The following is a 27,911-nucleotide window of genomic DNA, read 5'->3' as shown; positions in this document are numbered from 1 at the left end:
CCAGAGGCGTTCATGGATTGTAAAAGCCTCACGGTTCTTTTTCTGGTGCGTATTGATAAGGTGACCTCACCATTGCTACTTAGTTTATGATCCCTGTCCGCACCGTACCATGAAATCTGTATTTCCTAACACTGCTAATGTGATCTGCACCCGTGATGTGAAACAGTGAGGCCTGGGCCGGCCAAGCAGAACGTGGGCACTTACCCGCTCCGCCACAGGGCCGGCCCTGAATTGGACTTTTGGACCAACCTTTTGCCTGAGCTTGGGAACACGTGGGCCTGTTTGGATTATTCGTGAAGGTCATTAGTAGTAACATCCTGGACGGTAACCTTTTCCGTGGGTGCATGGGTTTAGCAGGCAGCATGTTCTGTGGGTAGTATTCCTCTTCATCTATTTGGAATGGTCTACCTTTCTGTAGCATCAGTACGCATTTTGAGGTGATTTTCCAGCCTTGGAAGTTCACCTTCTCTCATCTCTTTCAGCCCCAAAGCTTTATGCCGTCATTCTGGACCCCATTTTGGATTTTTTTTGCTTTTAGGTGAATTTATTGCCACAACCCTGCACTAGAACATCCTATATCTTTCCGATTTGCATCCTCATCGATGTAGACTTCCGTGTAGCTGACATCATCTTCCCCTGCGTAAGCCTAATAGCAGGCCCTGACCACACACTTGTGCCTCATCATCTGTTTCACCCTCTCACACCTCCCCGCTTTGTCTCTGGGAACCCCCAATCAAATGTCCCGTGCCACCTGTTCCTGACCGCTTGTTTTTGCTTCTCCTCTTAAGTGAGGTCCTACGGTACTTGCCTTGCTCCCTGGGGCTTGTTTCACTTCCCTAAAACCCTCACAGCCATTCTGGTGCTCACAAATGGCTGGATTGCATCCTTGGTTCCGGCTGACTGGTATGCCATTGCGTGGCTACAGCCCATCTTCCTTCTGCACTCGTCCCTTGCTGGGCTCCAGGGAGGCTTCCAAGTCTTGGGTCGTGGGAGCGACGCTGTGGTGAACTCAGCAGTGCACATGTCTTTATGCAGGAGTGTTTCCGAGTTCTTTGGATCAACACGCCGCAGAGGAATAGCTGGATCATATGGGACATGGATTCTTCAAGTTCTGAGGCAGTTCCACACCGCTTGGCGTAGTGGCTGCACCGGTCTGCACTCCCACCAACGGTGCAGGAGGCTTCCCTTCTCTCCACCTCCTCTCTGACACTTGTGGCTTCCTGTCTGCTTCCTTATAGCCATTCTGACCACAGTGAGCTGCTGTGCCCTTGCAGTTTGCATTTGCATTGGCCTGAGACTTAATGACGGTGAGCAAGTGTTCATGCACCCGTTGGCCCTCTTTCGATCTTCTTGGCAGAAATCTCTGTTTCCATCTTCTGCCCAGGTTTTCATTGGCTAGTTGTTGTTTTTTTTTCCTGTGGGGACGTGCGAGTTGATTGCATCCTTGGGCTTTTCACCCCTTGTCCGATGTGTGGTTTGCAAACATCCTCCCCCAGTCGTTGTGCTATCTTTGCATTCAGTCGATGGTTTCCTTCACTGGGCAGAAGCGTCCGCATTTGACGTGGTCCCGTTGGTTTCTTGTTGACTTGGTTGCCCTGGCCCAGTCGGACTTGCTTCTTCCAAACAGGCGGCTCAGACAGATGGCAAAGAGCACTCTGCCTAGGTCTTCTGCTACAAGGTTCACGGTTTCAAGTCTGCCATTCAAGGCTTTGATCCATTTCAGGTGGTGTGTGTGCCAGGTGTAACATCATGGTGTACTCTCGTTGTGTTCCATGTGGCTGTGCAGGCTTCCCAGCACCGTTTATGGTAGAGACTCTCCTTTCTCCGCTGTCTCCTCTTGGCTCCCTGGTCGAAAATGGGCTGTCCATGTACGTTTGAGTTGGGCTCCGGGTTCTCGATTCTGTTGCATGGGTCTGTGTGCCTGTTTTGGGGCCCAGACTGTGCCGTCTCGGTACCTAGTGCTTCGTCCTATATGTTGAAATCGGAAAGTGTGCCACGTCCTGCTTTTTTCGTTTTCCTGAGGATTCCTTTGCCTAGTCAGGGTGTCTTGTTGCTGGCTAGAAGCTTTAGCATTCCCTCTTCTGTCTCTGTGGGAAACATTGCTGCAACTTTGACTGGGATTGCATGGAATCCAGAGATTCCTTGCTCTGGTAGGGACGTTTCCAGTGTGTTGATGCTTCCACTCCTAGATCCTGGAATCTCCTTCTTTCTCCTTGTGTCTTCTTGAATTTCTTTCCCCCAACGTTGGTTAGTTTTCCATTGCCATGGCTTTCACCTGTTTTGCTAAGTTTCTTCATAGAGATCTCATCCTTCTCACTGGCATGCAGTTTCTCACTTTTTCTTTTCAGCTTCACTTTCTCTATGCTTTGCAACTTGGAATCGGTTTTGTTCTGGCAGAAGTGCATCGCTGAGCTCACATCTGCTGGCAATGCTCCTGTATTTGCTGTGGAAGTCTGGCCCTGTCTAACGTCCCTTCCCATCTGCCTCTACACTACCTCGGACGCCTGCCCCAGAATGCCTGAAGCAGTGGTGAGCAGGCCCACCCGAGGGTCCACCCGGCCCACCACGGGCCACCGACCCAGAAGGTGCGGACCTCACCGCTGCGCCACCGGCCGGCCCCTTTCATGTTCCGTTGGCAACCTGCAGTTGAGGGCAATGGGACTTGAATATGCTACTTGAGCCCAAGTCTGGCACTGTGTAGATGAGGCCAGGTTGTTTCTCGGGTCCACTGCGATGTCAGAGGATTTGTCATAATCGTGTCTCTGCTGTCCCGGCAAGCTTCACGCACACACGGTTTCCTGGCCCGCTTGGAGCAGTCTCATAACTCACCCTTCCCACTTAGCCCAGCCTTGACCTTCGCTGCCGTCTTTTGGCTTGTGAATTTCTCTGCCTTTCAAACGTTCCAGCAGAGTCTGTCTAAAGACGGACATCATCTTTCATTGTGGATTATCCAGGTGTGATTTCTGTTCGCCTTCCATTTTCTGGGACCTTTGTCTCTTTTCCATAGGAGAATCGTCATGGTATTTCTCAGCTATCCCCCTTAGACATGCTTATCAGTCCGTTCCCCTTCATTCCAAGTGATTCATTTTGCATTTCTGGAATCACCGTATGTTCTCTAGGCCGAGGTGTGAGTGCTTTCGTGACTCTTGGTTGTTGTCTTTGAATTTGCACCGGTCACTTGAAGGAGTCTTTGCTGTCCTAGCCTGGGTCAAACTAAGCACTGGGAACACGTGGTCGTCTGGGTTGGTTTGACATCCTGAGGTCAGAAACTCCAAACTCGAGGTCATCCTGGCATCCCCCTTTACACACACAATGTTTGCAGGACAAATTAGACGAGTCTGATGAATCCCTCTCTCCAGGAAAGATATTTTTCTGTCTCCTTTCCGGATTTGGGAAGTTTCGAACTTCACCCCTGATCCTGGAACGTTCCCCCAGGTGCCGTCTAGATACGGGCTTACTTTATTTCTATAGGCTGTGCCATTTGTTTGCCTTACATCCTCAGCCCTGGCCTGTTTATTTTTCTTGAAACAGAATTGTAATGTTCTCATTTTCAGCCCACTTCCTTACATGTGGTGTCAAAACACATAATCCATAATCCTTCTACGGCAAGAGGTAGGGGGAGAGAATTTCGATGGAGGCAAACTGAGCACACTAGCCTGGGAGGGCAGCCTTCACGAAGGAACGAAGCCCTGTGGAAAAGGGTGCTTTTCAGCACCCTTGTAGAGCACTTCCAAACAAAGAGACATAGCCCAAGCGTGACAGGGCTCCATTCCTTCAAGGCTCCCAAGACATCTCTTGGGACACATTAGCATGTACCCGGTGGGCCCCCGTGACGCCAGAGCTATGGAAAGTGAGACTGATCTGCAAAGAATGCCAGGGGCCTAGGAAAGGAGGCATCGAGTCTTCTCTTCAACGTCCTCAAGACCTCATTCTTGACTTTGGCTTATGCTTAAGGCAGAAGGACCACGTAGGTCTGATAAGGCCCAAGTCCGGCCTCTTGCTTCCAATCAAGTTGCAAGCTTGAATCAGCATGGCCTCCCCATAGACTTGAATAGATGACAACGTTCTCCTCTCGGGGCTTGTCCCTCTATTCTCGCTTCTTGCCAAGGATTCCTTTCTTACCCCTCGAATCAGCGTCTGTTTTATGTCTTCCAGTTTCTGTGTCCGCTTTCTGTTTCTCAAAGCTGTTTCTGGGTATCCCTCCCTTTAATAGCCTAGCCTAGGCCAATCCTCAGTCTGTAACCGTGCGGCCATCTTGGCGGACATGATCCTCGTGATGTCATAAACCACCTCAAAATTCGAAGTTGTCCTGACAACCTGCGTGCACACAGAGTTTCAGAGCCATCTCAGGCCAGGCTGACTCCTCACCCTTCCCTGGTAGGATAGTTTTCCTTTTTCTCGATTTCTTGTCGGTTTCTGTCTTGCCCCTCGAACTTTGGAAGGCCTGCTACATTCTCTCTAGACACTGGTTTCTGTCCTGTAAGATTATCCTGGGTTTCACCTCTTACATGTTATGTAGATGGCCAAGTGGGTGGACGTTCCCCAGAGAAAGTCCTGGACTCCCTCCCAGGTTGAAGTTGCCCGGGCCATCCTCTGATGCGCAATGATCGTGTCATCTCCTAGCACTCTGCCGATTCCACCTTGGCAGGTCCCATGTTTTCCTTCCTTCTTCCTCTGGGGAAGTGTACCAGAGGCGTTCATGGATTGTAAAAGCCTCACGGTTCTTTTTCTGGTGCGTATTGATAAGGTGACCTCACCATTGCTACTTAGTTTATGATCCCTGTCCGCACCGTACCATGAAATCTGTATTTCCTAACACTGCTAATGTGATCTGCACCCGTGATGTGAAACAGTGAGGCCTGGGCCGGCCAAGCAGAACGTGGGCACTTACCCGCTCCGCCACAGGGCCGGCCCTGAATTGGACTTTTGGACCAACCTTTTGCCTGAGCTTGGGAACACGTGGGCCTGTTTGGATTATTCGTGAAGGTCATTAGTAGTAACATCCTGGACGGTAACCTTTTCCGTGGGTGCATGGGTTTAGCAGGCAGCATGTTCTGTGGGTAGTATTCCTCTTCATCTATTTGGAATGGTCTACCTTTCTGTAGCATCAGTACGCATTTTGAGGTGATTTTCCAGCCTTGGAAGTTCACCTTCTCTCATCTCTTTCAGCCCCAAAGCTTTATGCCGTCATTCTGGACCCCTTTTGGATTTTTTTTGCTTTTAGGTGAATTTATTGCCACAACCCTGCACTAGAACATCCTATATCTTTCCGATTTGCATCCTCATCGATGTAGACTTCCGTGTAGCTGACATCATCTTCCCCTGCGTAAGCCTAATAGCAGGCCCTGACCACACACTTGTGCCTCATCATCTGTTTCACCCTCTCACACCTCCCCGCTTTGTCTCTGGGAACCCCCAATCAAATGTCCCGTGCCACCTGTTCCTGACCGCTTGTTTTTGCTTCTCCTCTTAAGTGAGGTCCTACGGTACTTGCCTTGCTCCCTGGGGCTTGTTTCACTTCCCTAAAACCCTCACAGCCATTCTGGTGCTCACAAATGGCTGGATTGCATCCTTGGTTCCGGCTGACTGGTATGCCATTGCGTGGCTACAGCCCATCTTCCTTCTGCACTCGTCCCTTGCTGGGCTCCAGGGAGGCTTCCAAGTCTTGGGTCGTGGGAGCGACGCTGTGGTGAACTCAGCGGTGCACATGTCTTTATGCAGGAGTGTTTCCGAGTTCTTTGGATCAACACGCCGCAGAGGAATAGCTGGATCATATGGGACATGGATTCTTCAAGTTCTGAGGCAGTTCCACACCGCTTGGCGTAGTGGCTGCACCGGTCTGCACTCCCACCAACGGTGCAGGAGGCTTCCCTTCTCTCCACCTCCTCTCTGACACTTGTGGCTTCCTGTCTGCTTCCTTATAGCCATTCTGACCACAGTGAGCTGCTGTGCCCTTGCAGTTTGCATTTGCATTGGCCTGAGACTTAATGACGGTGAGCAAGTGTTCATGCACCCGTTGGCCCTCTTTCGATCTTCTTGGCAGAAATCTCTGTTTCCATCTTCTGCCCAGGTTTTCATTGGCTTGTTGTTGTTTTTTTTTCCTGTGGGGACGTGCGAGTTGATTGCATCCTTGGGCTTTTCACCCCTTGTCCGATGTGTGGTTTGCAAACATCCTCCCCCAGTCGTTGTGCTATCTTTGCATTCAGTCGATGGTTTCCTTCACTGGGCAGAAGCGTCCGCATTTGACGTGGTCCCGTTGGTTTCTTGTTGACTTGGTTGCCCTGGCCCAGTCGGACTTGCTTCTTCCAAACAGGCGGCTCAGACAGATGGCAAAGAGCACTCTGCCTAGGTCTTCTGCTACAAGGTTCACGGTTTCAAGTCTGCCATTCAAGGCTTTGATCCATTTCAGGTGGTGTGTGTGCCAGGTGTAACATCATGGTGTACTCTCGTTGTGTTCCATGTGGCTGTGCAGGCTTCCCAGCACCGTTTATGGTAGAGACTCTCCCTTCTCCGCTGTCTCCTCTTGGCTCCCTGGTCGAAAATGGGCTGTCCATGTACGTTTGAGTGGGGCTCCGGGTTCTCGATTCTGTTGCATGGGTCTGTGTGCCTGTTTTGGGGCCCAGACTGTGCCGTCTCGGTACCTAGTGCTTCGTCCTATATGTTGAAATCGGAAAGTGTGCCACGTCCTGCTTTTTTCGTTTTCCTGAGGATTCCTTTGCCTAGTCAGCTTGTCTTGTTGCTGGCTAGAAGCTTTAGCATTCCCTCTTCTGTCTCTGTGGGAAACATTGCTGCAACTTTGACTGGGATTGCATGGAATCCAGAGTGTCCTTGCTCTGGTAGGGACGTTTCCAGTGTGTTGATGCTTCCACTCCTAGATCCTGGAATCTCCTTCTTTCTCCTTGTGTCTTCTTGAATTTCTTTCCCCCAACGTTGGTTAGTTTTCCATTGCCATGGCTTTCACCTGTTTTGCTAAGTTTCTTCATAGAGATCTCATCCTTCTCACGGGCATGCAGTTTCTCACTTTTTCTTTTCAGCTTCAGTTTCTCTATGCTTTGCAACTTGGAATCGGTTTTGTTCTGGCAGAAGTGCATCGCTGAGCTCACATCTGCTGGCAATGCTCCTGTATTTGCTGTGGAAGTCTGGCCCTGTCTAACGTCCCTTCCCATCTGCCTCTACACTACCTCGGACGCCTACCCCAGAATGCCTGAAGCAGTGGTGAGCAGGCCCACCCGAGGGTCCACCCGGCCCACCACGGGCCACCGACCCAGAAGGTGCGGACCTCACCGCTGCGCCACCGGCCGGCCCCTTTCATGTTCCGTTGGCAACCTGCAGTTGAGGGCAATGGGACTTGAATATGCTACTTGAGCCCAACTCTGGCACTGTGTAGATGAGGCCAGGTTGTTTTTCGGGTCCACTGCGATGTCAGAGGATTTGTCATAATCGTGTCTCTGCTGTCCCGGCAAGCTTCACGCACACACGGTTTCCTGGCCCGCTTGGAGCAGTCTCATAACTCACCCTTCCCACTTAGCCCAGCCTTGACCTTCGCTGCCGTCTTTTGGCTTGTGAATTTCTCTGCCTTTCAAACGTTCCAGCAGAGTCTGTCTAAAGACGGACATCATCTTTCATTGTGGATTATCCAGGTGTGATTTCTGTTCGCCTTCCATTTTCTGGGACCTTTGTCTCTTTTCCATAGGAGAATCGTCATGGTATTTCTCAGCTATCCCCCTTAGACATGCTTATCAGTCCGTTCCCCTTCATTCCAAGTGATTCATTTTGCATTTCTGGAATCACCGTATGTTCTCTAGGCCGAGGTGTGAGTGCTTTCGTGACTCTTGGTTGTTGTCTTTGAATTTGCACCGGTCACTTGAAGGAGTCTTTGCTGTCCTAGCCTGGGTCAAACTAAGCACTGGGAACACGTGGTCGTCTGGGTTGGTTTGACATCCTGAGGTCAGAAACTCCAAACTCGAGGTCATCCTGGCATCCCCCTTTACACACACAATGTTTGCAGGACAAATTAGACGAGTCTGATGAATCCCTCTCTCCAGGAAAGATATTTTTCTGTCTCCTTTCCGGATTTGGGAAGTTTCGAACTTCACCCCTGATCCTGGAACGTTCCCCCAGGTGCCGTCTAGATACGGGCTTACTTTATTTCTATAGGCTGTGCCATTTGTTTGCCTTACATCCTCAGCCCTGGCCTGTTTATTTTTCTTGAAACAGAATTGTAATGTTCTCATTTTCAGCCCACTTCCTTACATGTGGTGTCAAAACACATAATCCATAATCCTTCTACGGCAAGAGGTAGGGGGAGAGAATTTCGATGGAGGCAAACTGAGCACACTAGCCTGGGAGGGCAGCCTTCACGAAGGAACGAAGCCCTGTGGAAAAGGGTGCTTTTCAGCACCCTTGTAGAGCACTTCCAAACAAAGAGACATAGCCCAAGCGTGACAGGGCTCCATTCCTTCAAGGCTCCCAAGACATCTCTTGGGACACATTAGCATGTACCCGGTGGGCCCCCGTGACGCCAGAGCTATGGAAAGTGAGACTGATCTGCAAAGAATGCCAGGGGCCTAGGAAAGGAGGCATCGAGTCTTCTCTTCAACGTCCTCAAGACCTCATTCTTGACTTTGGCTTATGCTTAAGGCAGAAGGACCACGTAGGTCTGATAAGGCCCAAGTCCGGCCTCTTGCTTCCAATCAAGTTGCAAGCTTGAATCAGCATGGCCTCCCCATAGACTTGAATAGATGACAACGTTCTCCTCTCGGGGCTTGTCCCTCTATTCTCGCTTCTTGCCAAGGATTCCTTTCTTACCCCTCGAATCAGCGTCTGTTTTATGTCTTCCAGTTTCTGTGTCCGCTTTCTGTTTCTCAAAGCTGTTTCTGGGTATCCCTCCCTTTAATAGCCTAGCCTAGGCCAATCCTCAGTCTGTAACCGTGCGGCCATCTTGGCGGACATGATCCTCGTGATGTCATAAACCACCTCAAAATTCGAAGTTGTCCTGACAACCTGCGTGCACACAGAGTTTCAGAGCCATCTCAGGCCAGGCTGACTCCTCACCCTTCCCTGGTAGGATAGTTTTCCTTTTTCTCGATTTCTTGTCGGTTTCTGTCTTGCCCCTCGAACTTTGGAAGGCCTGCTACATTCTCTCTAGACACTGGTTTCTGTCCTGTAAGATTATCCTGGGTTTCACCTCTTACATGTTATGTAGATGGCCAAGTGGGTGGACGTTCCCCAGAGAAAGTCCTGGACTCCCTCCCAGGTTGAAGTTGCCCGGGCCATCCTCTGATGCGCAATGATCGTGTCATCTCCTAGCACTCTGCCGATTCCACCTTGGCAGGTCCCATGTTTTCCTTCCTTCTTCCTCTGGGGAAGTGTACCAGAGGCGTTCATGGATTGTAAAAGCCTCACGGTTCTTTTTCTGGTGCGTATTGATAAGGTGACCTCACCATTGCTACTTAGTTTATGATCCCTGTCCGCACCGTACCATGAAATCTGTATTTCCTAACACTGCTAATGTGATCTGCACCCGTGATGTGAAACAGTGAGGCCTGGGCCGGCCAAGCAGAACGTGGGCACTTACCCGCTCCGCCACAGGGCCGGCCCTGAATTGGACTTTTGGACCAACCTTTTGCCTGAGCTTGGGAACACGTGGGCCTGTTTGGATTATTCGTGAAGGTGATTAGTAGTAACATCCTGGACGGTAACCTTTTCCGTGGGTGCATGGGTTTAGCAGGCAGCATGTTCTGTGGGTAGTATTCCTCTTCATCTATTTGGAATGGTCTACCTTTCTGTAGCATCAGTACGCATTTTGAGGTGAATTTCCAGCCTTGGAAGTTCACCTTCTCTAATCTCTTTCAGCCCCAAAGCTTTATGCCGTCATTCCGGACCCCTTTTGGATTTTTTTTGCTTTTAGGTGAATTTATTGCCACAACCCTGCACTAGAACATCCTATATCTTTCCGATTTGCATCCTCATCGATGTAGACTTCCGTGTAGCTGACATCATCTTCCCCTGCGTAAGCCTAATAGCAGGCCCTGACCACACACTTGTGCCTAATCATCTGTTTCACACTCTCACACCTCCCCGCTTTGTCTCTGGGAACCCCCAATCAAATGTCCCGTGCCACCTGTTCCTGACCGCTTGTTTTTGCTTCTCCTCTTAAGTGAGGTCCTACGGTACTTGCCTTGCTCCCTGGGGCTTGTTTCACTTCCCTAAAACCCTCACAGCCATTCTGGTGCTCACAAATGGCTGGATTGCATCCTTGGTTCCGGCTGACTGGTATGCCATTGCGTGGCTACAGCCCATCTTCCTTCTGCACTCGTCCCTTGCTGGGCTCCAGGGAGGCTTCCAAGTCTTGGGTCGTGGGAGCGACGCTGTGGTGAACTCAGCGGTGCACATGTCTTTATGCAGGAGTGTTTCCGAGTTCTTTGGATCAACACGCCGCAGAGGAATAGCTGGATCATATGGGACATGGATTCTTCAAGTTCTGAGGCAGTTCCACACCGCTTGGCGTAGTGGCTGCACCGGTCTGCACTCCCACCAACGGTGCAGGAGGCTTCCCTTCTCTCCACCTCCTCTCTGACACTTGTGGCTTCCTGTCTGCTTCCTTATAGCCATTCTGACCACAGTGAGCTGCTGTGCCCTTGCAGTTTGCATTTGCATTGGCCTGAGACTTAATGACGGTGAGCAAGTGTTCATGCACCCGTTGGCCCTCTTTCGATCTTCTTGGCAGAAATCTCTGTTTCCATCTTCTGCCCAGGTTTTCATTGGCTTGTTGTTGTTTTTTTTTCCTGTGGGGACGTGCGAGTTGATTGCATCCTTGGGCTTTTCACCCCTTGTCCGATGTGTGGTTTGCAAACATCCTCCCCCAGTCGTTGTGCTATCTTTGCATTCAGTCGATGGTTTCCTTCACTGGGCAGAAGCGTCCGCATTTGACGTGGTCCCGTTGGTTTCTTGTTGACTTGGTTGCCCTGGCCCAGTCGGACTTGCTTCTTCCAAACAGGCGGCTCAGACAGATGGCAAAGAGCACTCTGCCTAGGTCTTCTGCTACAAGGTTCACGGTTTCAAGTCTGCCATTCAAGGCTTTGATCCATTTCAGGTGGTGTGTGTGCCAGGTGTAACATCATGATGTACTCTCGTTGTGTTCCATGTGGCTGTGCAGGCTTCCCAGCACCGTTTATGGTAGAGACTCTCCTTTCTCCGCTGTCTCCTCTTGGCTCCCTGGTCGAAAATGGGCTGTCCATGTACGTTTGAGTTGGGCTCCGGGTTCTCGATTCTGTTGCATGGGTCTGTGTGCCTGTTTTGGGGCCCAGACTGTGCCGTCTCGGTACCTAGTGCTTCGTCCTATATGTTGAAATCGGAAAGTGTGCCACGTCCTGCTTTTTTCGTTTTCCTGAGGATTCCTTTGCCTAGTCAGGGTGTCTTGTTGCTGGCTAGAAGCTTTAGCATTCCCTCTTCTGTCTCTGTGGGAAACATTGCTGCAACTTTGACTGGGATTGCATGGAATCCAGAGTGTCCTTGCTCTGGTAGGGACGTTTCCAGTGTGTTGATACTTCCACTCCTAGATCCTGGAATCTCCTTCTTTCTCCTTGTGTCTTCTTGAATTTCTTTCCCCCAACGTTGGTTAGTTTTCCATTGCCATGGCTTTCACCTGTTTTGCTAAGTTTCTTCATAGAGATCTCATCCTTCTCACGGGCATGCAGTTTCTCACTTTTTCTTTTCAGCTTCAGTTTCTCTATGCTTTGCAACTTGGAATCGGTTTTGTTCTGGCAGAAGTGCATCGCTGAGCTCACATCTGCTGGCAATGCTCCTGTATTTGCTGTGGAAGTCTGGCCCTGTCTAACGTCCCTTCCCATCTGCCTCTACACTACCTCGGACGCCTGCCCCAGAATGCCTGAAGCAGTGGTGAGCAGGCCCACCCGAGGGTCCACCCGGCCCACCACGGGCCACTGACCCAGAAGGTGCGGACCTCACCGCTGCGCCACCGGCCGGCCCCTTTCATGTTCCGTTGGCAACCTGCAGTTGAGGGCAATGGGACTTGAATATGCTACTTGAGCCCAACTCTGGCACTGTGTAGATGAGGCCAGGTTGTTTCTCGGGTCCACTGCGATGTCAGAGGATTTGTCATAATCGTGTCTCTGCTGTCCCGGCAAGCTTCACGCACACACGGTTTCCTGGCCCGCTTGGAGCAGTCTCATAACTCACCCTTCCCACTTAGCCCAGCCTTGACCTTCGCTGCCGTCTTTTGGCTTGTGAATTTCTCTGCCTTTCAAACGTTCCAGCAGAGTCTGTCTAAAGACGGACATCATCTTTCATTGTGGATTATCCAGGTGTGATTTCTGTTCGCCTTCCATTTTCTGGGACCTTTGTCTCTTTTCCATAGGAGAATCGTCATGGTATTTCTCAGCTATCCCCCTTAGACATGCTTATCAGTCCGTTCCCCTTCATTCCAAGTGATTCATTTTGCATTTCTGGAATCACCGTATGTTCTCTAGGCCGAGGTGTGAGTGCTTTCGTGACTCTTGGTTGTTGTCTTTGAATTTGCACCGGTCACTTGAAGGAGTCTTTGCTGTCCTAGCCTGGGTCAAACTAAGCACTGGGAACACGTGGTCGTCTGGGTTGGTTTGACATCCTGAGGTCAGAAACTCCAAACTCGAGGTCGTCCTGGCATCCCCCTTTACAGACACAATGTTTCCAGGACAAATTAGACGAGTCTGATGAATCCCTCTCTCCAGGAAAGATATTTTTCTGTCTCCTTTCCGGATTTGGGAAGTTTCGAACTTCACCCCTGATCCTGGAACGTTCCCCCAGGTGCCGTCTAGATACGGGCTTACTTTATTTCTATAGGCTGTGCCATTTGTTTGCCTTACATCCTCAGCCCTGGCCTGTTTATTTTTCTTGAAACAGAATTGTAATGTTCTCATTTTCAGCCCACTTCCTTACATGTGGTGTCAAAACACATAATCCATAATCCTTCTACGGCAAGAGGTAGGGGGAGAGAATTTCGATGGAGGCAAACTGAGCACACTAGCCTGGGAGGGCAGCCTTCACGAAGGAACGAAGCCCTGTGGAAAAGGGTGCTTTTCAGCACCCTTGTAGAGCCCTTCCAAACAAAGAGACATAGCCCAAGCGTGACAGGGCTCCATTCCTTCAAGGCTCCCAAGACATCTCTTGGGACACATTAGCATGTACCCGGTGGGCCCCCGTGACGCCAGAGCTATGGAAAGTGAGACTGATCTGCAAAGAATGCCAGGGGCCTAGGAAAGGAGGCATCGAGTCTTCTCTTCAACGTCCTCAAGACCTCATTCTTGACTTTGGCTTATGCTTAAGGCAGAAGGACCACGTAGGTCTGATAAGGCCCAAGTCCGGCCTCTTGCTTCCAATCAAGTTGCAAGCTTGAATCAGCATGGCCTCCCCATAGACTTGAATAGATGACAACGTTCTCCTCTCGGGGCTTGTCCCTCTATTCTCGCTTCTTGCCAAGGATTCCTTTCTTACCCCTCGAATCAGCGTCTGTTTTATGTCTTCCAGTTTCTGTGTCCGCTTTCTGTTTCTCAAAGCTGTTTCTGGGTATCCCTCCCTTTAATAGCCTAGCCTAGGCCAATCCTCAGTCTGTAACCGTGCGGCCATCTTGGCGGACATGATCCTCGTGATGTCATAAACCACCTCAAAATTCGAAGTTGTCCTGACAACCTGCGTGCACACAGAGTTTCAGAGCCATCTCAGGCCAGGCTGACTCCTCACCCTTCCCTGGTAGGATAGTTTTCCTTTTTCTCGATTTCTTGTCGGTTTCTGTCTTGCCCCTCGAACTTTGGAAGGCCTGCTACATTCTCTCTAGACACTGGTTTCTGTCCTGTAAGATTATCCTGGGTTTCACCTCTTACATTTTATGTAGATGGCCAAGTGGGTGGACGTTCCCCAGAGAAAGTCCTGGACTCCCTCCCAGGTTGAAGTTGCCCGGGCCATCCTCTGATGCGCAATGATCGTGTCATCTCCTAGCACTCTGCCGATTCCATCTTGGCAGGTCCCATGTTTTCCTTCCTTCTTCCTCTGGGGAAGTGTACCAGAGGCGTTCATGGATTGTAAAAGCCTCACGGTTCTTTTTCTGGTGCGTATTGATAAGGTGACCTCACCATTGCTACTTAGTTTATGATCCCTGTCCGCACCGTACCATGAAATCTGTATTTCCTAACACTGCTAATGTGATCTGCACCCGTGATGTGAAACAGTGAGGCCTGGGCCGGCCAAGCAGAACGTGGGCACTTACCCGCTCCGCCACAGGGCCGGCCCTGAATTGGACTTTTGGACCAACCTTTTGCCTGAGCTTGGGAACACGTGGGCCTGTTTGGATTATTCGTGAAGGTCATTAGTAGTAACATCCTGGACGGTAACCTTTTCCGTGGGTGCATGGGTTTAGCAGGCAGCATGTTCTGTGGGTAGTATTCCTCTTCATCTATTTGGAATGGTCTACCTTTCTGTAGCATCAGTACGCATTTTGAGGTGAATTTCCAGCCTTGGAAGTTCACCTTCTCTAATCTCTGTCAGCCCCAAAGGTTTATGCCGTCATTCTGGACCCCATTTTGGATTTTTTTTGCTTTTAGGTGAATTTATTGCCACAACCCTGCACTAGAACATCCTATATCTTTCCGATTTGCATCCTCATCGATGTAGACTTCCGTGTAGCTGACATCATCTTCCCCTGCGTAAGCCTAATAGCAGGCCCTGACCACACACTTGTGCCTCATCATCTGTTTCACCCTCTCACACCTCCCCGCTTTGTCTCTGGGAACCCCCAATCAAATGTCCCGTGCCACCTGTTCCTGACCGCTTGTTTTTGCTTCTCCTCTTAAGTGAGGTCCTACGGTACTTGCCTTGCTCCCTGGGGCTTGTTTCACTTCCCTAAAACCCTCACAGCCATTCTGGTGCTCACAAATGGCTGGATTGCATCCTTGGTTCCGGCTGACTGGTATGCCATTGCGTGGCTACAGCCCATCTTCCTTCTGCACTCGTCCCTTGCTGGGCTCCAGGGAGGCTTCCAAGTCTTGGGTCGTGGGAGCGACGCTGTGGTGAACTCAGCGGTGCACATGTCTTTATGCAGGAGTGTTTCCGAGTTCTTTGGATCAACACGCCGCAGAGGAATAGCTGGATCATATGGGACATGGATTCTTCAAGTTCTGAGGCAGTTCCACACCGCTTGGCGTAGTGGCTGCACCAGTCTGCACTCCCACCAACGGTGCAGGAGGCTTCCCTTCTCTCCACCTCCTCTCTGACACTTGTGGCTTCCTGTCTGCTTCCTTATAGCCATTCTGACCACAGTGAGCTGCTGTGCCCTTGCAGTTTGCATTTGCATTGGCCTGAGACTTAATGACGGTGAGCAAGTGTTCATGCACCCGTTGGCCCTCTTTCGATCTTCTTGGCAGAAATCTCTGTTTCCATCTTCTGCCCAGGTTTTCATTGGCTTGTTGTTGTTTTTTTTTCCTGTGGGGACGTGCGAGTTGATTGCATCCTTGGGCTTTTCACCCCTTGTCCGATGTGTGGTTTGCAAACATCCTCCCCCAGTCGTTGTGCTATCTTTGCATTCAGTCGATGGTTTCCTTCACTGGGCAGAAGCGTCCGCATTTGACGTGGTCCCGTTGGTTTCTTGTTGACTTGGTTGCCCTGGCCCAGTCGGACTTGCTTCTTCCAAACAGGCGGCTCAGACAGATGGCAAAGAGCACTCTGCCTAGGTCTTCTGCTACAAGGTTCACGGTTTCAAGTCTGCCATTCAAGGCTTTGATCCATTTCAGGTGGTGTGTGTGCCAGGTGTAACATCATGGTGTACTCTCGTTGTGTTCCATGTGGCTGTGCAGGCTTCCCAGCACCGTTTATGGTAGAGACTCTCCTTTCTCCGCTGTCTCCTCTTGGCTCCCTGGTCGAAAATGGGCTGTCCATGTACGTTTGAGTTGGGCTCCGGGTTCTCGATTCTGTTGCATGGGTCTGTGTGCCTGTTTTGGGGCCCAGACTGTGCCGTCTCGGTACCTAGTGCTTCGTCCTATATGTTGAAATCGGAAAGTGTGCCACGTCCTGCTTTTTTCGTTTTCCTGAGGATTCCTTTGCCTAGTCAGGGTGTCTTGTTGCTGGCTAGAAGCTTTAGCATTCCCTCTTCTGTCTCTGTGGGAAACATTGCTGCAACTTTGACTGGGATTGCATGGAATCCAGAGATTCCTTGCTCTGGTAGGGACGTTTCCAGTGTGTTGATGCTTCCACTCCTAGATCCTGGAATCTCCTTCTTTCTCCTTGTGTCTTCTTGAATTTCTTTCCCCCAACGTTGGTTAGTTTTCCATTGCCATGGCTTTCACCTGTTTTGCTAAGTTTCTTCATAGAGATCTCATCCTTCTCACGGGCATGCAGTTTCTCACTTTTTCTTTTCAGCTTCAGTTTCTCTATGCTTTGCAACTTGGAATCGGTTTTGTTCTGGCAGAAGTGCATCGCTGAGCTCACATCTGCTGGCAATGCTCCTGTATTTGCTGTGGAAGTCTGGCCCTGTCTAACGTCCCTTCCCATCTGCCTCTACACTACCTCGGACGCCTGCCCCAGAATGCCTGAAGCAGTGGTGAGCAGGCCCACCCGAGGGTCCACCCGGCCCACCACGGGCCACCGACCCAGAAGGTGCGGACCTCACCGCTGCGCCACCGGCCGGCCCCTTTCATGTTCCGTTGGCAACCTGCAGTTGAGGGCAATGGGACTTGAATATGCTACTTGAGCCCAACTCTGGCACTGTGTAGATGAGGCCAGGTTGTTTCTCAGGTCCACTGCGATGTCAGAGGATTTGTCATAATCGTGTCTCTGCTGTCCCGGCAAGCTTCACGCACACACGGTTTCCTGGCCCGCTTGGAGCAGTCTCATAACTCACCCTTCCCACTTAGCCCAGCCTTGACCTTCGCTGCCGTCTTTTGGCTTGTGAATTTCTCTGCCTTTCAAACGTTCCAGCAGAGTCTGTCTAAAGACGGACATCATCTTTCATTGTGGATTATCCAGGTGTGATTTCTGTTCGCCTTCCATTTTCTGGGACCTTTGTCTCTTTTCCATAGGAGAATCGTCATGGTATTTCTCAGCTATCCCCCTTAGACATGCTTATCAGTCCGTTCCCCTTCATTCCAAGTGATTCATTTTGCATTTCTGGAATCACCATATGTTCTCTAGGCCGAGGTGTGAGTGCTTTCGTGACTCTTGGTTGTTGTCTTTGAATTTGCACCGGTCACTTGAAGGAGTCTTTGCTGTCCTAGCCTGGGTCAAACTAAGCACTGGGAACACGTGGTCGTCTGGGTTGGTTTGACATCCTGAGGTCAGAAACTCCAAACTCGAGGTCGTCCTGGCATCCCCCTTTACAGACACAATGTTTCCAGGACAAATTAGACGAGTCTGATGAATCCCTCTCTCCAGGAAAGATATTTTTCTGTCTCCTTTCCGGATTTGGGAAGTTTCGAACTTCACCCCTGATCCTGGAACGTTCCCCCAGGTGCCGTCTAGATACGGGCTTACTTTATTTCTATAGGCTGTGCCATTTGTTTGCCTTACATCCTCAGCCCTGGCCTGTTTATTTTTCTTGAAACAGAATTGTAATGTTCTCATTTTCAGCCCACTTCCTTACATGTGGTGTCAAAACACATAATCCATAATCCTTCTACGGCAAGAGGTAGGGGGAGAGAATTTCGATGGAGGCAAACTGAGCACACTAGCCTGGGAGGGCAGCCTTCACGAAGGAACGAAGCCCTGTGGAAAAGGGTGCTTTTCAGCACCCTTGTAGAGCACTTCCAAACAAAGAGACATAGCCCAAGCGTGACAGGGCTCCATTCCTTCAAGGCTCCCAAGACATCTCTTGGGACACATTAGCATGTACCCGGTGGGCCCCCGTGACGCCAGAGCTATGGAAAGTGAGACTGATCTGCAAAGAATGCCAGGGGCCTAGGAAAGGAGGCATCGAGTCTTCTCTTCAACGTCCTCAAGACCTCATTCTTGACTTTGGCTTATGCTTAAGGCAGAAGGACCACGTAGGTCTGATAAGGCCCAAGTCCGGCCTCTTGCTTCCAATCAAGTTGCAAGCTTGAATCAGCATGGCCTCCCCATAGACTTGAATAGATGACAACGTTCTCCTCTCGGGGCTTGTCCCTCTATTCTCGCTTCTTGCCAAGGATTCCTTTCTTACCCCTCGAATCAGCGTCTGTTTTATGTCTTCCAGTTTCTGTGTCCGCTTTCTGTTTCTCAAAGCTGTTTCTGGGTATCCCTCCCTTTAATAGCCTAGCCTAGGCCAATCCTCAGTCTGTAACCGTGCGGCCATCTTGGCGGACATGATCCTCGTGATGTCATAAACCACCTCAAAATTCGAAGTTGTCCTGACAACCTGCGTGCACACAGAGTTTCAGAGCCATCTCAGGCCAGGCTGACTCCTCACCCTTCCCTGGTAGGATAGTTTTCCTTTTTCTCGATTTCTTGTCGGTTTCTGTCTTGCCCCTCGAACTTTGGAAGGCCTGCTACATTCTCTCTAGACACTGGTTTCTGTCCTGTAAGATTATCCTGGGTTTCACCTCTTACATTTTATGTAGATGGCCAAGTGGGTGGACGTTCCCCAGAGAAAGTCCTGGACTCCCTCCCAGGTTGAAGTTGCCCGGGCCATCCTCTGATGCGCAATGATCGTGTCATCTCCTAGCACTCTGCCGATTCCACCTTGGCAGGTCCCATGTTTTCCTTCCTTCTTCCTCTGGGGAAGTGTACCAGAGGCGTTCATGGATTGTAAAAGCCTCACGGTTCTTTTTCTGGTGCGTATTGATAAGGTGACCTCACCATTGCTACTTAGTTTATGATCCCTGTCCGCACCGTACCATGAAATCTGTATTTCCTAACACTGCTAATGTGATCTGCACCCGTGATGTGAAACAGTGAGGCCTGGGCCGGCCAAGCAGAACGTGGGCACTTACCCGCTCCGCCACAGGGCCGGCCCTGAATTGGACTTTTGGACCAACCTTTTGCCTGAGCTTGGGAACACGTGGGCCTGTTTGGATTATTCGTGAAGGTCATTAGTAGTAACATCCTGGACGGTAACCTTTTCCGTGGGTGCATGGGTTTAGCAGGCAGCATGTTCTGTGGGTAGTATTCCTCTTCATCTATTTGGAATGGTCTACCTTTCTGTAGCATCAGTACGCATTTTGAGGTGAATTTCCAGCCTTGGAAGTTCACCTTCTCTAATCTCTGTCAGCCTCAAATGTTTATGCCGTCATTCTGGACCCCATTTTGGATTTTTTTTGCTTTTAGGTGAATTTATTGCCACAACCCTGCACTAGAACATCCTATATCTTTCCGATTTGCATCCTCATCGATGTAGACTTCCGTGTAGCTGACATCATCTTCCCCTGCGTAAGCCTAATAGCAGGCCCTGACCACACACTTGTGCCTCATCATCTGTTTCACCCTCTCACACCTCCCCGCTTTGTCTCTGGGAACCCCCAATCAAATGTCCCGTGCCACCTGTTCCTGACCGCTTGTTTTTGCTTCTCCTCTTAAGTGAGGTCCTACGGTACTTGCCTTGCTCCCTGGGGCTTGTTTCACTTCCCTAAAACCCTCACAGCCATTCTGGTGCTCACAAATGGCTGGATTGCATCCTTGGTTCCGGCTGACTGGTATGCCATTGCGTGGCTACAGCCCATCTTCCTTCTGCACTCGTCCCTTGCTGGGCTCCAGGGAGGCTTCCAAGTCTTGGGTCGTGGGAGCGACGCTGTGGTGAACTCAGCGGTGCACATGTCTTTATGCAGGAGTGTTTCCGAGTTCTTTGGATCAACACGCCGCAGAGGAATAGCTGGATCATATGGGACATGGATTCTTCAAGTTCTGAGGCAGTTCCACACCGCTTGGCGTAGTGGCTGCACCGGTCTGCACTCCCACCAACGGTGCAGGAGGCTTCCCTTCTCTCCACCTCCTCTCTGACACTTGTGGCTTCCTGTCTGCTTCCTTATAGCCATTCTGACCACAGTGAGCTGCTGTGCCCTTGCAGTTTGCATTTGCATTGGCCTGAGACTTAATGACGGTGAGCAAGTGTTCATGCACCCGTTGGCCCTCTTTCGATCTTCTTGGCAGAAATCTCTGTTTCCATCTTCTGCCCAGGTTTTCATTGGCTTGTTGTTGTTTTTTTTTCCTGTGGGGACGTGCGAGTTGATTGCATCCTTGGGCTTTTCACCCCTTGTCCGATGTGTGGTTTGCAAACATCCTCCCCCAGTCGTTGTGCTATCTTTGCATTCAGTCGATGGTTTCCTTCACTGGGCAGAAGCGTCCGCATTTGACGTGGTCCCGTTGGTTTCTTGTTGACTTGGTTGCCCTGGCCCAGTCGGACTTGCTTCTTCCAAACAGGCGGCTCAGACAGATGGCAAAGAGCACTCTGCCTAGGTCTTCTGCTACAAGGTTCACGGTTTCAAGTCTGCCATTCAAGGCTTTGATCCATTTCAGGTGGTGTGTGTGCCAGGTGTAACATCATGGTGTACTCTCGTTGTGTTCCATGTGGCTGTGCAGGCTTCCCAGCACCGTTTATGGTAGAGACTCTCCTTTCTCCGCTGTCTCCTCTTGGCTCCCTGGTCGAAAATGGGCTGTCCATGTACGTTTGAGTTGGGCTCCGGGTTCTCGATTCTGTTGCATGGGTCTGTGTGCCTGTTTTGGGGCCCAGACTGTGCCGTCACGGTACCTAGTGCTTCGTCCTATATGTTGAAATCGGAAAGTGTGCCACGTCCTGCTTTTTTCGTTTTCCTGAGGATTCCTTTGCCTAGTCAGGGTGTCTTGTTGCTGGCTAGAAGCTTTAGCATTCCCTCTTCTGTCTCTGTGGGAAACATTGCTGCAACTTTGACTGGGATTGCATGGAATCCAGAGATTCCTTGCTCTGGTAGGGACGTTTCCAGTGTGTTGATGCTTCCACTCCTAGATCCTGGAATCTCCTTCTTTCTCCTTGTGTCTTCTTGAATTTCTTTCCCCCAACGTTGGTTAGTTTTCCATTGCCATGGCTTTCACCTGTTTTGCTAAGTTTCTTCATAGAGATCTCATCCTTCTCACTGGCATGCAGTTTCTCACTTTTTCTTTTCAGCTTCAGTTTCTCTATGCTTTGCAACTTGGAATCGGTTTTGTTCTGGCAGAAGTGCATCGCTGAGCTCACATCTGCTGGCAATGCTCCTGTATTTGCTGTGGAAGTCTGGCCCTGTCTAACGTCCCTTCCCATCTGCCTCTACACTACCTCGGACGCCTGCCCCAGAATGCCTGAAGCAGTGGTGAGCAGGCCCACCCGAGGGTCCACCCGGCCCACCACGGGCCACCGACCCAGAAGGTGCGGACCTCACCGCTGCGCCACCGGCCGGCCCCTTTCATGTTCCGTTGGCAACCTGCAGTTGAGGGCAATGGGACTTGAATATGCTACTTGAGCCCAACTCTGGCACTGTGTAGATGAGGCCAGGTTGTTTCTCGGGTCCACTGCGATGTCAGAGGATTTGTCATAATCGTGTCTCTGCTGTCCCGGCAAGCTTCACGCACACACGGTTTCCTGGCCCGCTTGGAGCAGTCTCATAACTCACCCTTCCCACTTAGCCCAGCCTTGACCTTCGCTGCCGTCTTTTGGCTTGTGAATTTCTCTGCCTTTCAAACGTTCCAGCAGAGTCTGTCTAAAGACGGACATCATCTTTCATTGTGGATTATCCAGGTGTGATTTCTGTTCGCCTTCCATTTTCTGGGACCTTTGTCTCTTTTCCATAGGAGAATCGTCATGGTATTTCTCAGCTATCCCCCTTAGACATGCTTATCAGTCCGTTCCCCTTCATTCCAAGTGATTCATTTTGCATTTCTGGAATCACCGTATGTTCTCTAGGCCGAGGTGTGAGTGCTTTCGTGACTCTTGGTTGTTGTCTTTGAATTTGCACCGGTCACTTGAAGGAGTCTTTGCTGTCCTAGCCTGGGTCAAACTAAGCACTGGGAACACGTGGTCGTCTGGGTTGGTTTGACATCCTGAGGTCAGAAACTCCAAACTCGAGGTCGTCCTGGCATCCCCCTTTACAGACACAATGTTTCCAGGACAAATTAGACGAGTCTGATGAATCCCTCTCTCCAGGAAAGATATTTTTCTGTCTCCTTTCCGGATTTGGGAAGTTTCGAACTTCACCCCTGATCCTGGAACGTTCCCCCAGGTGCCGTCTAGATACGGGCTTACTTTATTTCTATAGGCTGTGCCATTTGTTTGCCTTACATCCTCAGCCCTGGCCTGTTTATTTTTCTTGAAACAGAATTGTAATGTTCTCATTTTCAGCCCACTTCCTTACATGTGGTGTCAAAACACATAATCCATAATCCTTCTACGGCAAGAGGTAGGGGGAGAGAATTTCGATGGAGGCAAACTGAGCACACTAGCCTGGGAGGGCAGCCTTCACGAAGGAACGAAGCCCTGTGGAAAAGGGTGCTTTTCAGCACCCTTGTAGAGCACTTCCAAACAAAGAGACATAGCCCAAGCGTGACAGGGCTCCATTCCTTCAAGGCTCCCAAGACATCTCTTGGGACACATTAGCATGTACCCGGTGGGCCCCCGTGACGCCAGAGCTATGGAAAGTGAGACTGATCTGCAAAGAATGCCAGGGGCCTAGGAAAGGAGGCATCGAGTCTTCTCTTCAACGTCCTCAAGACCTCATTCTTGACTTTGGCTTATGCTTAAGGCAGAAGGACCACGTAGGTCTGATAAGGCCCAAGTCCGGCCTCTTGCTTCCAATCAAGTTGCAAGCTTGAATCAGCATGGCCTCCCCATAGACTTGAATAGATGACAACGTTCTCCTCTCGGGGCTTGTCCCTCTATTCTCGCTTCTTGCCAAGGATTCCTTTCTTACCCCTCGAATCAGCGTCTGTTTTATGTCTTCCAGTTTCTGTGTCCGCTTTCTGTTTCTCAAAGCTGTTTCTGGGTATCCCTCCCTTTAATAGCCTAGCCTAGGCCAATCCTCAGTCTGTAACCGTGCGGCCATCTTGGCGGACATGATCCTCGTGATGTCATAAACCACCTCAAAATTCGAAGTTGTCCTGACAACCTGCGTGCACACAGAGTTTCAGAGCCATCTCAGGCCAGGCTGACTCCTCACCCTTCCCTGGTAGGATAGTTTTCCTTTTTCTCGATTTCTTGTCGGTTTCTGTCTTGCCCCTCGAACTTTGGAAGGCCTGCTACATTCTCTCTAGACACTGGTTTCTGTCCTGTAAGATTATCCTGGGTTTCACCTCTTACATTTTATGTAGATGGCCAAGTGGGTGGACGTTCCCCAGAGAAAGTCCTGGACTCCCTCCCAGGTTGAAGTTGCCCGGGCCATCCTCTGATGCGCAATGATCGTGTCATCTCCTAGCACTCTGCCGATTCCATCTTGGCAGGTCCCATGTTTTCCTTCCTTCTTCCTCTGGGGAAGTGTACCAGAGGCGTTCATGGATTGTAAAAGCCTCACGGTTCTTTTTCTGGTGCGTATTGATAAGGTGACCTCACCATTGCTACTTAGTTTATGATCCCTGTCCGCACCGTACCATGAAATCTGTATTTCCTAACACTGCTAATGTGATCTGCACCCGTGATGTGAAACAGTGAGGCCTGGGCCGGCCAAGCAGAACGTGGGCACTTACCCGCTCCGCCACAGGGCCGGCCCTGAATTGGACTTTTGGACCAACCTTTTGCCTGAGCTTGGGAACACGTGGGCCTGTTTGGATTATTCGTGAAGGTCATTAGTAGTAACATCCTGGACGGTAACCTTTTCCGTGGGTGCATGGGTTTAGCAGGCAGCATGTTCTGTGGGTAGTATTCCTCTTCATCTATTTGGAATGGTCTACCTTTCTGTAGCATCAGTACGCATTTTGAGGTGAATTTCCAGCCTTGGAAGTTCACCTTCTCTAATCTCTGTCAGCCCCAAATGTTTATGCCGTCATTCTGGACCCCATTTTGGATTTTTTTTGCTTTTAGGTGAATTTATTGCCACAACCCTGCACTAGAACATCCTATATCTTTCCGATTTGCATCCTCATCGATGTAGACTTCCGTGTAGCTGACATCATCTTCCCCTGCGTAAGCCTAATAGCAGGCCCTGACCACACACTTGTGCCTCATCATCTGTTTCACCCTCTCACACCTCCCCGCTTTGTCTCTGGGAACCCCCAATCAAATGTCCCGTGCCACCTGTTCCTGACCGCTTGTTTTTGCTTCTCCTCTTAAGTGAGGTCGTACGGTACTTGCCTTGCTCCCTGGGGCTTGTTTCACTTCCCTAAAACCCTCACAGCCATTCTGGTGCTCACAAATGGCTGGATTGCATCCTTGGTTCCGGCTGACTGGTATGCCATTGCGTGGCTACAGCCCATCTTCCTTCTGCACTCGTCCCTTGCTGGGCTCCAGGGAGGCTTCCAAGTCTTGGGTCGTGGGAGCGACGCTGTGGTGAACTCAGCGGTGCACATGTCTTTATGCAGGAGTGTTTCCGAGTTCTTTGGATCAACACGCCGCAGAGGAATAGCTGGATCATGTGGGACATGGATTCTTCAAGTTCTGAGGCAGTTCGACACCGCTTGGCGTAGTGGCTGCACCGGTCTGCACTCCCACCAACGGTGCAGGAGGCTTCCCTTCTCTCCACCTCCTCTCTGACACTTGTGGCTTCCTGTTTGCTTCCTTATAGCCATTCTGACCACAGTGAGCTGCTGTGCCCTTGCAGTTTGCATTTGCATTGGCCTGAGACTTAATGACGGTGAGCAAGTGTTCATGCACCCGTTGGCCCTCTTTCGATCTTCTTGGCAGAAATCTCTGTTTCCATCTTCTGCCCAGGTTTTCATTGGCTAGTTGTTGTTTTTTTTTCCTGTGGGGACGTGCGAGTTGATTGCATCCTTGGGCTTTTCACCCCTTGTCCGATGTGTGGTTTGCAAACATCCTCCCCCAGTCGTTGTGCTATCTTTGCATTCAGTCGATGGTTTCCTTCACTGGGCAGAAGCGTCCGCATTTGACGTGGTCCCGTTGGTTTCTTGTTGACTTGGTTGCCCTGGCCCAGTCGGACTTGCTTCTTCCAAACAGGCGGCTCAGACAGATGGCAAAGAGCACTCTGCCTAGGTCTTCTGCTACAAGGTTCACGGTTTCAAGTCTGCCATTCAAGGCTTTGATCCATTTCAGGTGGTGTGTGTGCCAGGTGTAACATCATGGTGTACTCTCGTTGTGTTCCATGTGGCTGTGCAGGCTTCCCAGCACCGTTTATGGTAGAGACTCTCCTTTCTCCGCTGTCTCCTCTTGGCTCCCTGGTCGAAAATGGGCTGTCCATGTACGTTTGAGTTGGGCTCCGGGTTCTCGATTCTGTTGCATGGGTCTGTGTGCCTGTTTTGGGGCCCAGACTGTGCCGTCTCGGTACCTAGTGCTTCGTCCTATATGTTGAAATCGGAAAGTGTGCCACGTCCTGCTTTTTTCGTTTTCCTGAGGATTCCTTTGCCTAGTCAGGGTGTCTTGTTGCTGGCTAGAAGCTTTAGCATTCCCTCTTCTGTCTCTGTGGGAAACATTGCTGCAACTTTGACTGGGATTGCATGGAATCCAGAGATTCCTTGCTCTGGTAGGGACGTTTCCAGTGTGTTGATGCTTCCACTCCTAGATCCTGGAATCTCCTTCTTTCTCCTTGTGTCTTCTTGAATTTCTTTCCCCCAACGTTGGTTAGTTTTCCATTGCCATGGCTTTCACCTGTTTTGCTAAGTTTCTTCATAGAGATCTCATCCTTCTCACGGGCATGCAGTTTCTCACTTTTTCTTTTCAGCTTCAGTTTCTCTATGCTTTGCAACTTGGAATCGGTTTTGTTCTGGCAGAAGTGCATCGCTGAGCTCACATCTGCTGGCAATGCTCCTGTATTTGCTGTGGAAGTCTGGCCCTGTCTAACGTCCCTTCCCATCTGCCTCTACACTACCTTGGACGCCTGCCCCAGAATGCCTGAAGCAGTGGTGAGCAGGCCCACCCGAGGGTCCACCCGGCCCACCACGGGCCACCGACCCAGAAGGTGCGGACCTCACCGCTGCGCCACCGGCCGGCCCCTTTCATGTTCCGTTGGCAACCTGCAGTTGAGGGCAATGGGACTTGAATATGCTACTTGAGCCCAACTCTGGCACTGTGTAGATGAGGCCAGGTTGTTTCTCGGGTCCACTGCGATGTCAGAGGATTTGTCATAATCGTGTCTCTGCTGTCCCGGCAAGCTTCACGCACACACGGTTTCCTGGCCCGCTTGGAGCAGTCTCATAACTCACCCTTCCCACTTAGCCCAGCCTTGACCTTCGCTGCCGTCTTTTGGCTTGTGAATTTCTCTGCCTTTCAAACGTTCCAGCAGAGTCTGTCTAAAGACGGACATCATCTTTCATTGTGGATTATCCAGGTGTGATTTCTGTTCGCCTTCCATTTTCTGGGACCTTTGTCTCTTTTCCATAGGAGAATCGTCATGGTATTTCTCAGCTATCCCCCTTAGACATGCTTATCAGTCCGTTCCCCTTCATTCCAAGTGATTCATTTTGCATTTCTGGAATCACCGTATGTTCTCTAGGCCGAGGTGTGAGTGCTTTCGTGACTCTTGGTTGTTGTCTTTGAATTTGCACCGGTCACTTGAAGGAGTCTTTGCTGTCCTAGCCTGGGTCAAACTAAGCACTGGGAACACGTGGTCGTCTGGGTTGGTTTGACATCCTGAGGTCAGAAACTCCAAACTCGAGGTCGTCCTGGCATCCCCCTTTACAGACACAATGTTTCCAGGACAAATTAGACGAGTCTGATGAATCCCTCTCTCCAGGAAAGATATTTTTCTGTCTCCTTTCCGGATTTGGGAAGTTTCGAACTTCACCCCTGATCCTGGAACGTTCCCCCAGGTGCCGTCTAGATACGGGCTTACTTTATTTCTATAGGCTGTGCCATTTGTTTGCCTTACATCCTCAGCCCTGGCCTGTTTATTTTTCTTGAAACAGAATTGTAATGTTCTCATTTTCAGCCCACTTCCTTACATGTGGTGTCAAAACACATAATCCATAATCCTTCTACGGCAAGAGGTAGGGGGAGAGAATTTCGATGGAGGCAAACTGAGCACACTAGCCTGGGAGGGCAGCCTTCACGAAGGAACGAACCCCTGTGGAAAAGGGTGCTTTTCAGCACCCTTGTAGAGCCCTTCCAAACAAAGAGACATAGCCCAAGCGTGACAGGGCTCCATTCCTTCAAGGCTCCCAAGACATCTCTTGGGACACATTAGCATGTACCCGGTGGGCCCCCGTGACGCCAGAGCTATGGAAAGTGAGACTGATCTGCAAAGAATGCCAGGGGCCTAGGAAAGGAGGCATCGAGTCTTCTCTTCAACGTCCTCAAGACCTCATTCTTGACTTTGGCTTATGCTTAAGGCAGAAGGACCACGTAGGTCTGATAAGGCCCAAGTCCGGCCTCTTGCTTCCAATCAAGTTGCAAGCTTGAATCAGCATGGCCTCCCCATAGACTTGAATAGATGACAACGTTCTCCTCTCGGGGCTTGTCCCTCTATTCTCGCTTCTTGCCAAGGATTCCTTTCTTACCCCTCGAATCAGCGTCTGTTTTATGTCTTCCAGTTTCTGTGTCCGCTTTCTGTTTCTCAAAGCTGTTTCTGGGTATCCCTCCCTTTAATAGCCTAGCCTAGGCCAATCCTCAGTCTGTAACCGTGCGGCCATCTTGGCGGACATGATCCTCGTGATGTCATAAACCACCTCAAAATTCGAAGTTGTCCTGACAACCTGCGTGCACACAGAGTTTCAGAGCCATCTCAGGCCAGGCTGACTCCTCACCCTTCCCTGGTAGGATAGTTTTCCTTTTTCTCGATTTCTTGTCGGTTTCTGTCTTGCCCCTCGAACTTTGGAAGGCCTGCTACATTCTCTCTAGACACTGGTTTCTGTCC

This window comes from Equus asinus, chromosome 1 (assembly GCF_041296235.1).
Source record: "Equus asinus isolate D_3611 breed Donkey chromosome 1, EquAss-T2T_v2, whole genome shotgun sequence".
Lineage (NCBI taxonomy): Eukaryota > Metazoa > Chordata > Mammalia > Perissodactyla > Equidae > Equus > Equus asinus.
This window is presented reverse-complemented; position numbering follows the sequence as displayed.